This window comes from Chiloscyllium punctatum, chromosome 13 (assembly GCF_047496795.1).
Source record: "Chiloscyllium punctatum isolate Juve2018m chromosome 13, sChiPun1.3, whole genome shotgun sequence".
Classification (NCBI taxonomy): domain Eukaryota; kingdom Metazoa; phylum Chordata; class Chondrichthyes; order Orectolobiformes; family Hemiscylliidae; genus Chiloscyllium; species Chiloscyllium punctatum.
Window position 1 is genome coordinate 101653009 of NC_092751.1, and position 12258 is coordinate 101665266.

A 12258-nucleotide genomic window follows, 5' to 3' on the forward strand; every position below is an offset into this window, starting at 1 on the left:
GATTTAAAAGGGACCTAAGGGGCAACTTTTCCATGCAGAGGGTGATGTGTATAGGGAATGAGGTGACAGAGGAAGTGATGGAGGCTGGTACAATTACAACATTTAAGAGGCATCTGGATGGGTACATGAATAGGAAGGGTTTAGAGGGATATGGGCCAAATGCTGGTAAATTGGACTAGATTAATTTAGGATATCTGGTCGGCATTGACAAGTTGGACCGGAGGGTCTGTTTCCATGCTGTACGCAGCTCTATGACTTTATGAGTCTATATTTGCTGAATTTATTTTCAGTTCTGATGAACTGCCATTGACCTGAATCATAAACTCAGTTAACACAGATACTGTCTGATCTGATGTGCATTTCCAGCACTTTTTGTTCCTATTTCAAATTCCCAGCATCTGCAAAACTGTGCTCCTCCATTTGCCCACATTGATTTCACGATCTTTAACATCCTCGCCAAACAAAAACTAATCCTAGTTTTGAGATTTTCAATTGCGTCCAAATGTCAGCAACTGCTTGTGGAGAGAGGTTCAGATATCCAAGCCTCCGTGTGTGAAGAAATGCTTCCTGACATTAAATTTCCCAAAAACCGGAATTTTAAGATTATGACTCCCTTTTGTTCTGAACTCTTCCCCCTCTACAACGGAAATAGTTTCTCTTGATGTACACTGTCAAATCCTTCAAACATCTTAAATACTTCAATTACTTCTTCCGCCCTTTACCTTCTTTACTGGGATCACTCAAATGAGAATAAAAATGCAGCACATTATCAAACCTGGATCAGCGCCAATGTCAACGGAGAATGGGCAGATTGAGAAATACTGGCTACTGAAAGCACAAATCTCCTCAAATTAGGAACATACCCATTGTGTTGCAATAGAGATTCATAGGTCAGCGCCAGAAATTTTCTGGGGAATTCTCCAAATTGGTCTGTGCAATTTTGACAGTATAAAGATAAAACTACCATAGTCTTACCAGATCTTAGAGCTGCTCTCCCATTAGTGAGATATATGACTGGTGCTGGTTTAATCTGACAGTCTCCATGCCCCAGGCAAGGTGAGGTTTGTGAGAAGGAAACCTCAGCCAGAATTGGTTCCATGCCGTTGGCGTTATTGCTGTACTGTAGACCTCTAGGGTGGCACAATAGTTAGCACTGCTGCCTCACAGCTTCAGGGACCTGGGTTCAATTCCAGCCTCAAGTGACTGTCTGTGTGGAGTTTGCACATTCACCCCTAGTCTGTGTGGGCTCCCTTTGGGAGATCTGGTTTCCTCTCACTGTCCAAAGATGTGTAGGTTAGGATGGACTGGCCATGCTAAATTTTCCCGTGCTAGGGGCATGGTAAATGTGGGGTTATGGGTGGAGCTGGGTGGGGTGCTCTTCAGAGGCTTGTGCCCTACTTGATGGGCCAAATGGCCTCTGTCTGCACCATAGGAATTCTATGACTTGCTAGCCAGCTAACTGACCCCAAACCTTGACAGAATATTGGCTGATCATCCAACCCTGTGCAACTTTTTCACGCAGACGATGGTGTGTGTATGGAAGGAGCTGCTTAAGGATGTGATGGAGGCTGGTGCAACTACAACATGTAAGAGGCATCTGGATAGGTATATGAATAAGAAGAACTGGCAAATGAGAATAGATTAGGTGAGGATATCTGGTCAGCATGAATGGGTTGGGGCGAAGGGTCTGTTTCTGTGTTGTACATCTCTATCACTACTCCTGTCAGCCCTATGATCTACTCTGTTCTAGCAGCACCAATTTTTCACATCTTCCCATTTCCAGGAAGCACTACTTTCTTATTCTCAGCCTGTGCTCTAACAGCTTGAGATCTTTCAATCATTAGGCTTTTTTTGTTCATTGAGTGACGTTGGAACCCCCACTCTTCAGATATCCCATGCTTACCAGGGGCATTTCAGCTATTTTGTAGCTCACTCATTAATTTGTTGACATTCAATTTCCATTGCCTTACTTTAACAGTTCTTAGCCTGTTTATTTTGGCACTGTAGGAAATTTACTAGAATCACATTAACATGCACCCATTAAAGTCCCATTAGCCTGCTTCCTATTAAGACTTTAAGATGTCTTTTGTTGATTTTTTATTTACCCTTTCCTTGATGCGGATATGAGAACAGCCATTGTTGTCTATCCCTAATTGCCCTTGAAGTGAGTAGCTTGCTGGAGCCATTTCAGAAGGTCTTAATCTGTAACCATTTGTACCTCCTGTAGCTATCATGTCAAGTTACCCTTCTGCAGCAACTAGATCTGAACCATTAATTCTCTTCTACAGATGCTGCCAGACCTGCTGAGTTTCACCAGCAAATTCTGTTTCTGACTTACAACATATAAAATACTCTTTTTTTTTGGCATTTCACCTTTACCTGTCTCATCAGGAACCCATCTTTTGGCCTTACAGCATCATCATTAAATTGTCCCTTCTCCTTCGTTGGTTTTACGTTCTTGTCTTCACTCAGTTGACAGGACAGCTGTTGTGTGACACTAACCCTGTGAGTTCAGTCCTATTTGGACTCTCATTTATCAAGTTTCAGGTTAAGCTCACTGCCAGTTGTCTCTCTCCCTCAATGTATAGTGAGAGAGCAGCACATGGCCCTCAGGGACTATGGCAACGCTATTCATTTAGAGAGAACTAGAACCCCTACAGTGTGGGAGCAGGCCACTCAGCCCATCAAGTCCACACCAACCCTCCAAAGGAGATCTCACCTTCCACCTTATCCCTGCATTTAGGCCATGGATACTACAGGCAAGTCAGCATGGCCAATCTATATAGCCTGTACATCTTTGGACTGTGGGAGAAAGCCAGAGCACTCATAGGCAACCTCCACAGACACTGGGAGAATGTGCAAACTCCACACAGATAGTCATCCAAGGCAGAATTGAACCCAGGTGCCTGGTGCTGTGAGATAGCTGTGCTAACCACTGAGCCACCTTGCCATCCCAACTGGTGGACCACTGTGTACAACTGTTAAACTAAATGGCAAGTGCGCATAGTTCAGCTCAGTCAGGAGATAATCAGATAAACTTACAGAATCTCTAGTACGACCACCAGGTGTCTTCAACCACTTTACATCCAGTGAAGATCTTTTCAAATGCCGAATGAGTTGAAATGTAGAATATGAGCATTCCAGGGCTATATTAGTACACAATAATGGACTGACTTGGCTTGGACAAACTATTCAATAAAATATGATACTGAGGCTGCTGCAGATCAGAAATGGAAACAGAAATTGCTGGAGAAACTCAACAGGTTTGGCAGCACTTGTGGAGAGAGAGTGTGTGTGTATGTGAGAGAGAGAGACAGAGTCAACATTTTGACTCCAGTATGACTCACCTTCAGAACTGGACTCAAAATGTTAACAGCACATTATGTTTATCATAGAATCCCTACAGTGTGGAAACAGGCCATTTGGCCCAACAAGTCCGCACCGATCCTTCAAAGAGAAACTCACCCAGACCCATTCCCCTGACTAATGCACCTAACCCACACATCCCTGAACACTATGGGGTAATTTAGCATGGCCAATTCACCTAACCTGCTCACCTCTGGACTGTGGGAGGAATCCGAAGCACGCGAAGGAAACCCATGCAGACACAGGAAGAATGTGCAAACTCCACACAGACAGTTGCTCGATGCTGAAATCAACCCTGGGTCCCTGGCACTGTGAGGCAACAGTGCTAACCACTGAGCCACCGTGCTGATCTTTTCTGAGGGATACATACAAATAGAGCCTTTGTAGTGAGGTTGAGAGCCAGAGAGAGGTTCCTGAACCTTATGCCTCATCAGCTAAAAGCACAGTGAGCAATAATATATTCAACACAAAGAGCTGTGGATGCTGGCAACCAGCAGGATAAAGCAGAGAAACACAGCAGGTATGGCAGTATCTGTGATGAGAGAAACAGAGTCAATGTTTCAAGTCCAAGGGAATGAAAGTTAATTTAATGCAGTCTATTCCCCTAGAATGGAAACATTATGCTTTATAAATTCTGCAAATTTACTTAGTTCTGAAGAAGTGTCACTGAACTTGAAGTATTAACTCTGTTTCTCTCTCCACAAATTCTGCCAGACCTGCTGAGCTTCTCCAGCATATTCTGCTTTGATTTTGGATTTCTGCATCTGTAGTGTTTGCTTTTTACCTGAGATGTGCATCAGAATCTTGTTGAGGGCCCGGGGGTTTTGACCGGAGAGTGACCAGGAGACCGCCGCTGTCTCTGCCTGGGCCAAAACACAGGCCAACGAAACATGACGAAGCCCCTACCCCCAACACTGCCCATTCCCCCTTGTCTTCCCAAGTCCCCAGGCAGAGGATGTCAGCTTCGGCCCTCAGTAGTGCCACTCAGGAGGCTGTGGCCAATGCTGGAATTGCAACTCCCTGCATCCAGGGCATAGGCAAGAGGGAGTCCTTGGATCAAGGATCATGGGAAAGCTCAGTTCTTGGGTTAGGGGTCACGGGGAGAAGAGGTTATCAGGTCAGGAGTCATGGGAAGAGTGAATGAGGCTGTCTAGAGCACTGTGTACAACTGTTAAGCTAAATGGCAAGTGTGCATAGTTCAGCTCAGTCAGGAGATAATCAGATAAACTTACAGAATCTAGTACACAAGGGTCACAAGGGAGAGAGGGTGTTTTTCAGGTTTGAACCATGAGGGGGAGGATGTCCCTCAGGTTGGGGCCATGAGGACGGGGAGCATAGTGTTCAGAGACAAACACAGGGTGACACTTGATGCCCAGTCCTTCGACCACACAGGCAGTCTCTCATCGTGGGGCACCACCTGGAGCTGACAAGTGATCCTCAGGGTAACAGAAGCCGGGCACACTCGGCTGAAGATCAGTTAATCCCAGTGAAGAATGGCTGTGACCTTCTCGTGGTCTTTAATTGGCCATTCCAAAGCCCCAAGTGGGGGCAAAGCCAGATGTTCAGTCATGGGTTATCTGGCAGAAGGGGTAAATCGGGGATTCACGTATGGCCCCATTCCACATCTGAGCTTATCCCAGAGAGAGAGAGAGAGAGGGAGAGGGAGAGAGAGAGGGAGAGAGAGAGAGAGAGAATGACATTCCATTCTCCCTCTCTCTCATCAAACATGTTGCTTAGAAATAAAAACAGAAATGGCCAGAGATTCTCAACCAATCAGACAACATCTGGAGAGAGTGAAAGACAGAGCAAGAGAGAGAGAGAGGGAGAGAGAGGGAGAGAGAGAGAGAGAGAGAGAGAGAATGACATTCCATTCTCCCTCTCTCTCTCTTGCTCTGTCTTTCACTCTCTCCAGATGTTGTCTGATTGGTTGAGAATCTCTGGCCATTTCTGTTTTTATTTCTAAGCAACATGTTTGATGGGGAGTGGAGATTCGATTGATTATTTAATGCGGTCTCACTACACACAAATATTCAATGATGGAAACACTAAGCTGTGTAAATTCTGCCCATTTTGTTGGTCAGATGATATTAATGTGTGATCCCTCAAGCTAACTACAGAGGGTGCTATTGAGTTCAGTTAGGCAGAGCCTTTATCGGGTCTGTGCTGGTAGAGATCTAGAGTACAGAAGAAGGCCCTTCAGCCCATCACGTCCGCTCTGGAGGCTCAAGTCTAGAATGTTTGATCCTATTTATCTTTACCAAAAGAATTTAGTTGCCTGTGGCAATAATAACAACCAAATCAAGACGATGACAGGTTTAGATGAGGTAGACAAAGAGAAAATGTTCCCATTAGCTGTTGGTACATGGACCAGGATGCACCAACTTAAAGAGATTGAGCAAGAAAAGCACAGTGGAAGTTTTACACACTGAGTGCTAATGACCTGGTTCTAACGAAGGATCACTGAACTCAAAGTGTTAACCCTGCTTCTCTCTCCACTGATGCTGCCAGACCTACTGAGTTTCTCCAGCACGTTTTGTTTTGATTTTGGATTTCTAGCATCTGTAGTGTTTCGCTTTTACCAGAAACAGGGGTCAGAATCTTATCGAGGGTTCAGGAGGTATGGCTGGAGAGTGACCACAAGACCACCACTGCCTCTGCCAGGGAAGCCCCTGCCAAGTCTCAGGCCAACCAAACTAGGCGAGGCACACACCCCCGTCCCCAACCCTTTCCCTCGAGCACTCAGTAGTGCCACTCAGGAGGCTGTGGCCTCTGCTGGAACTACAACTCCCTGCATTCGCGACGTGGGTGAGAGAGGGCTCTCGGGTTGGAGGTTGTGGGGAGAAGGGGCTCTTGGGTAGGGGGGTTAAGGGGAGGGGATCTCGGTTTTGGGGTCATAGAGGTCATGGGGTCCTTCGGTCAGGGTCATGGGGAGAGCATGTTCTCAGGTCGGCGGTCATGGGGAAAAGGCCGTGCTCAGTTTGGGGGTCATGGCGAGAGGGACATTTCTCAGATTGGGGATCATGGGGAGAGGTAGTGTTGGGGTGTCCCCAGGTCAGGAATTATGGCAGCGGGGAGGGTTCACAAGTTGTGGGCCAGGGAAGAGTGAGTAGTGAAGGAGTCTTTAGATCAAGGATCATGAGGGGGAAGAGGGTGTTTTTCAGGTTTGGACCATGAGGAGGGGGATTGTCTCTCAGGTTGGGGCCATGAGGAGGTGGAGCATGGTGTTCGGAGACAAACACAGGGTGACACTTGACAATACAGCCTCTGATTATGGGGCACCAACTGACAAGTGACCCTCAGGGAAAAAGAAGAAGCTGGGCACTCTCTCTGGCATCAGGCTTGGCTGAAGCTCAGTTAGAACATAGAACATAGAAAAGTACAGCACAGAACAGGCCCTTAGGCCCACGATGTTGTGCCGAGGTTTAATCCTAATGTAAAGTATAAGAACTTAACCTATGCACCCCTCAACTCACTGCTATTCATGTGCATGTCCAGCAGTCGCTTAAATGTCCCCAATGATTCTGCTTCCACCACCACCATTGACAACACATTCCATGCATTCACTTCTCTCTGCATAAGGAACCTACCTCTGACATATCCTCGATACCTTTCTCCTAATATCTTAAAACTATGACCCCCTCGTGCCAGTCAATCCTGCCCTGGGGAAAAGTCTCTGGCTATTGACTCTATCCATGCCTCTCATTATCTTGTATACCTCGATCAGGTCACCTCTCTTCCTCCTTCTCTCCAGAGAGAAAAGTCCAAGCTTATTCAACCTTTCTTCATAAGGCAAGCCCTCCAGTCCAGGCAGCATCCTGGTAAACCTTCTTTGCACCCTCTCCAGAGCCTCTGCATTTTTCCTATAGTAGGGCGACCAGAACTGGACACAATATTCCAAGTGTGGTCTCACCAGGGACTTGTAGAGCTGTAACAAAACCTTGTGGCTCTTAAACTCAATCCCCCTGTTAATAAAAGCCAAAACACCATATGCTTTCTTAACAACCCTATCCCCTTGGGTGGCAACTTTGAGGGATCTATGAACTTACACTCCCAGATCCCTCTGTTCCTCCACACTGCCAAGAATCCTGTCTTTAATCCTTTATTCAGCATTTGAATTCAGCCTTCCAAAATGTATCACTTCGCATTTGTCCAGATTGAACTCCATGTGACATTTCTTAGCCCAGCTCTGCTATAGCCCTTGATGCTATCACGACACCTCCAACCTTTGTGTCATCTGCAAATTTACTAACCCACTCCTCACGCTCCTCATCCAAGTCATTTATAAAAACTACAAAGAACAGAAGCCCAAGAACAGAGCCCTGCGGGACCCCACTCAACACTGACCTCCAGGCAGTTAATCCCAATGAAGGATGGCTGTGACCTTCTCATGGTCTTTAATTGGCCGCTTCAAAGGCCTAAATGGGGGAAAAGCAGGATTTTAAGTCATGGGCCTTCTAGCAAAAAGGGTAAATTGGGGATTCACGTATGGCCTCATTTCAAGTTTGAGCTGACCCCAGAGAGACAGAGAGAGAGAGAGAGAGAGAAAATGGCATCTCCCATTCATCGTCTCTCTCTCTCTCTCTCTCTCTCTCCAGATGTTGTCTGATTGGTTGGGAATTTCTGGCCATTTCTGTTTTTACTTCTAAGCAACATGTTCGATGGAGAGTGGGAGTTTGATAGATAATTTAATGCGGTCTCACTACACACAAATAATCAATGATGGAAACACTAAGCTGTGTAAATTCTGCCCATTTTGTTGGTCAGATTACATTAATGTGTGATCCCTCAAGCTAACTACAGAGGGTGCTATTGAGTTCAGTTAGGCAGAGCCTCCGTCGGGTCTGTGCTGGTAGAGATCTAGAGTACAGAAGAAGGCCCTTCAGCCCATCACGTCTGCTCTGTAGGTTCAAGTCTAGGATGTTTGATCCTATTTATCTTTAACATTAGTTTTTAGTTGAGTGAGATCAAGACTATGACAGGTTTAGATGTGGTAACAAAGAGAAGGGTGTTCCCATTAGCTGTTGGTACACGGACCAGGATGCACCAATTTAAAGAGATTGAGCAAGAAAAGCACAGCAAATGTTTTACACACTGAGTGCTAATAAGCTGGAGCTACTAGCCTATGAGATTGGAAGAGATGATAAATGATTTCAAAAGAAAATTAGACAGGCAGTGAGGGAAATAACTTTACAGAGCTATAGGGTGAGAACAGGGACAATGGGACTGACTGAGTTGTTCTACAGCGAGTCAATGGGCTGAATGGCCTCCCTCTACACCTTGGGAGTCAATGACTTCTTTATTGATATTAAATTTACAATATTGGGGGCACCAGTATATTAAAATAATGTGGCTGGATTGGTTAGCAACATCTGCAAATGAAAAGCGTAAAGAATTTTTCATAATCAAGAAATAGAGTTATAGCCATAGAATCATACAGATGTACAGCACAGAAACAGGCCATTCGGTCCAACTCGTCCATACTGACTAGATATCCTAACCTAATCTAGTCCCATTTGCCAGCACTTGGCCCATATCCCTCGAAACCTTTCCTAGTCATATACCATCCAGATGCCTTTTAAATGTTGTAATTGTACCAGCCTCCACCACTTCCTCTGGCAACTCATTCCACACATGCACCACCCTCTGCATGAAAACATTGCCCCTTAGGTCTCTTTTAAATCTTACCCTTCTCATCCTAAACCTATGTCCTCTAGTTCTGGACTCCCCCACCCCAGCGAAAAGACCTTGTCTATTTATCCCATCCACGCCCTTCATGGTTTCATAAACCTCTATAAGGTCACTCCTTAGCATCTGACGCTCCATGGAAAACAGCCCCAGCCTATTTGGTGGCACGGTGGCTCAGTGGTTAGCACTGTTGTATTACGGCACCAGGGACCTGCGTTCGATTCCTGCCTCAGAAGACTGTCTGTGAAGAGTTTACACATTCTCCCTGTGTCTGCCTGGGTTTCCTCCTGGTATTCTGGTTTTCTCCCACAAACCAAAGATGTGCAGGTTAGGTGAATTGGCCATGCTAAATTGCATGCAGTGTAAGGTGCATTTGTCAGGGGTGAATATAGTGTAGGGGAATGAGTCTGGGTGGGTTACTCTTTGGAGGGTCAGTGTGGACTTGTTGGGCCAAATGGCCTGTTTCCACACTGAAGGTAATCTAATCTAATCAACTCGGCCTCTCCCTGTAGCTCAAATCCTCAAATCTTGGTAAATCTGTTCTGAATCCTTTCAAGTTTAACAACATCCTTCCTGTAGCAGGGGGACCAGAACTGAACACAGTTTGAACTTCTGATTGCTGGTTTTGCCTGGCCCAGACTTTCTGTGATTCCAGTGACAGTGGGATCAGGTGCCCAGAACAGTGTGGATTTGGGGCTGTTTGCTCTTTACTTACATCAGTTTTTATCCAAATTTAGTTAGAGATTTTCATTGCAAGTTTAAAGAGTGCTCAGGTGTTTTATTCAAAACAAAGTTCACCAAAGCCCCTTAGACTTCCAAACTAATGTCCACCACCATCGAGAAGGACAAGGGAAGCAGATACATGGGAGGACCCTCACCTATGAGATCTCCTCCAAGCCACTTACCTTCTTGACTTGGAAATATATCACCATTCCTTCAGTGCCTCGGGATCAAAATGCTGGAATTCCCTTCCGAACAACTTTGTTGTTCTACCCACACCAAATGGCCTGCAGTGGATCAAGATGGCAACTCACTACCTCCATCTGGAGGGCAATTAATGATGGGAATTAAATGCTAGCCCAGTCAGTGAGCCCCTGAATGAATAAAAAACAATCAGCACCCACAACAGTGTTCACCATTCCCTCCATACACCATGGACTCAACTCACCCTCTTTCACACCCCCTCCCCTGACTTATCAACTGGAATATTTACCAAAGGAAAATAACCTAACCGCGGATGCTGCAAATCAGAAATTGTTGGAGAAACTCAGCAGGTCTGGCAGCATCTGTGGAAAAAAAGCAGGGTTAACGTTTCCAGCTCTTTTTTTCTAGGGTCACTGGACCTGGGACGTGGACTCTATTTTCTCTCTGCACATGCTTCCAGACTTGCTGAGTTTCTCCAGCAATTTCTGTTTTTGTGTTACCATCTGGAAATCCTGACTCCTGTCCGGCAAATGTCAGAAGAGTCAACGCTGTCAGTGAGTTAGGGGACTGTCGGGGTTATGATGTGAGGAGAATGAGACAGCCAAGGGGCAACACCATTGAAGGGTTGATGGAGAGGATGAATATGGTCATGGGGTGAGGCAAGCTGTAGGGGCCTGAGCAAGGAGATGAACACTGTTGGTGGAGTTTGAGAGAGGGAGGCGAACAGTGTAGGGGTTGAAGGAGGTATCGAGGATGAGGGAGGGGAATGAGCATTGTCGGTGTGTGAGGGTGTGAACATTGAGTTGAGGTCTTCCACTGAGGTTACCCAGTCTGATTTCCTCTCCACAGCGACAAGGAGACTGCGTTGTATAGAGTAAATTGAAAGGACAAGTAAATTACTCTTTCACCTGGAAGTTTTGTTTGAGGTCTTTGATGGTGATGAAGGAGAAGGGAAAAGGTGAAGTGTTCCACCTCTTGCAAACCTGCAATCTAGTCTCCTTTAGCTGTTGCTCACAATACAGTCAACTCCACAATGAGGAGACCCAACACACACTGGCTGACTGCTTCACAGAAACCTCTCCACTCAATCTGCAAACACAAGGACTGGATGTTCAGAGAGGGGGTCCTATATGAGGCATGCAAAGATCAGAATGGCATAGATAGGGCAGATAGGGAGCAACCTTTCCCCTTAGCAAATGGGTAGATAACCAAGCGGCACCATTTTAAGGCAAGGAACAATGGGTTTAGGGGGGATCTGAGAAAAAAGAGCTCACCCAGAGGTGTTTGCTTATCTGGTACTCACTGACTAAAAGGGTGATGGAGGTGGGAACCCTTAAGACGTTGAAGAAATATATATGTGGAAAATGGAATTAGAGTAGATGGGAGTCTGATTCCTCATGAAGGACTTTTGCCTGAAACGTCGATTTTCCTGCTCCTCAGATGCTGCCAGACCTGCTGCGCTTTTCCAGCACCACGCTCTTGACACGGGAGTCTGATGGCTGGTATGGACATGGTGGGCCAAAAGGCCTCTTTCCAAGCTGTAAAAGCTCTATGACCCCAGGCTTTCGATTGCTTGGAATTTCAACAAACCATCTTGATCCCTCGTTAACATTTCTATCCTGGACCCTCTGTGTGTTCTAGTGAAGCCCAATGTAAACTACAGCACCTCATTTTTCACTGAGGCATTTTGCCACCTTCAGGACGCAACGTTCAGCAACTTCAAATCATGGACCTTTGTCCTTTATTTTTATTTGTTCCCCACCACACCACCATCCACACCCCCCCACACCTCACTGCCAACCCCCTTACCTCACTACCCCTCCCTCCACATTCATCTTATTTTTGCTGTCAGTCAGAATTGACATTTAACCTGGTATCTATTCAGTCGGTTAGCTCGGTTGACTGGATGTCTGGTTTATGATGCAGAGTTAATCAAACAGCAAGTGTCCAATCCCTGAAACTCACAAATATCACCATGAAGGCCTTACCTTCTCAATATCACTCCTTGCCTGAGGTGTATTGACCCTGAGGTTAAATACACCACCAGTTGTCTCTCTTTAATGAGAGAGTGGGATTATAATAATTTCACCTTCCCTAATAGGGTGGTACAGTGGCTCAGTGGTTAGCACTGCTGCCTCACAGCACCATGGTCCTGGGTTTGGTTCCAGCCTCGGTGACTGTCTGTGTGGAGTTTGCACATTCTCCCCGTGTCTGCGTGGGTTTCCTCCGGGTGCTCTGGTTTCCTCCCACAGTCCAAAGATGTGCAGGTCAGGTGAATTGGCC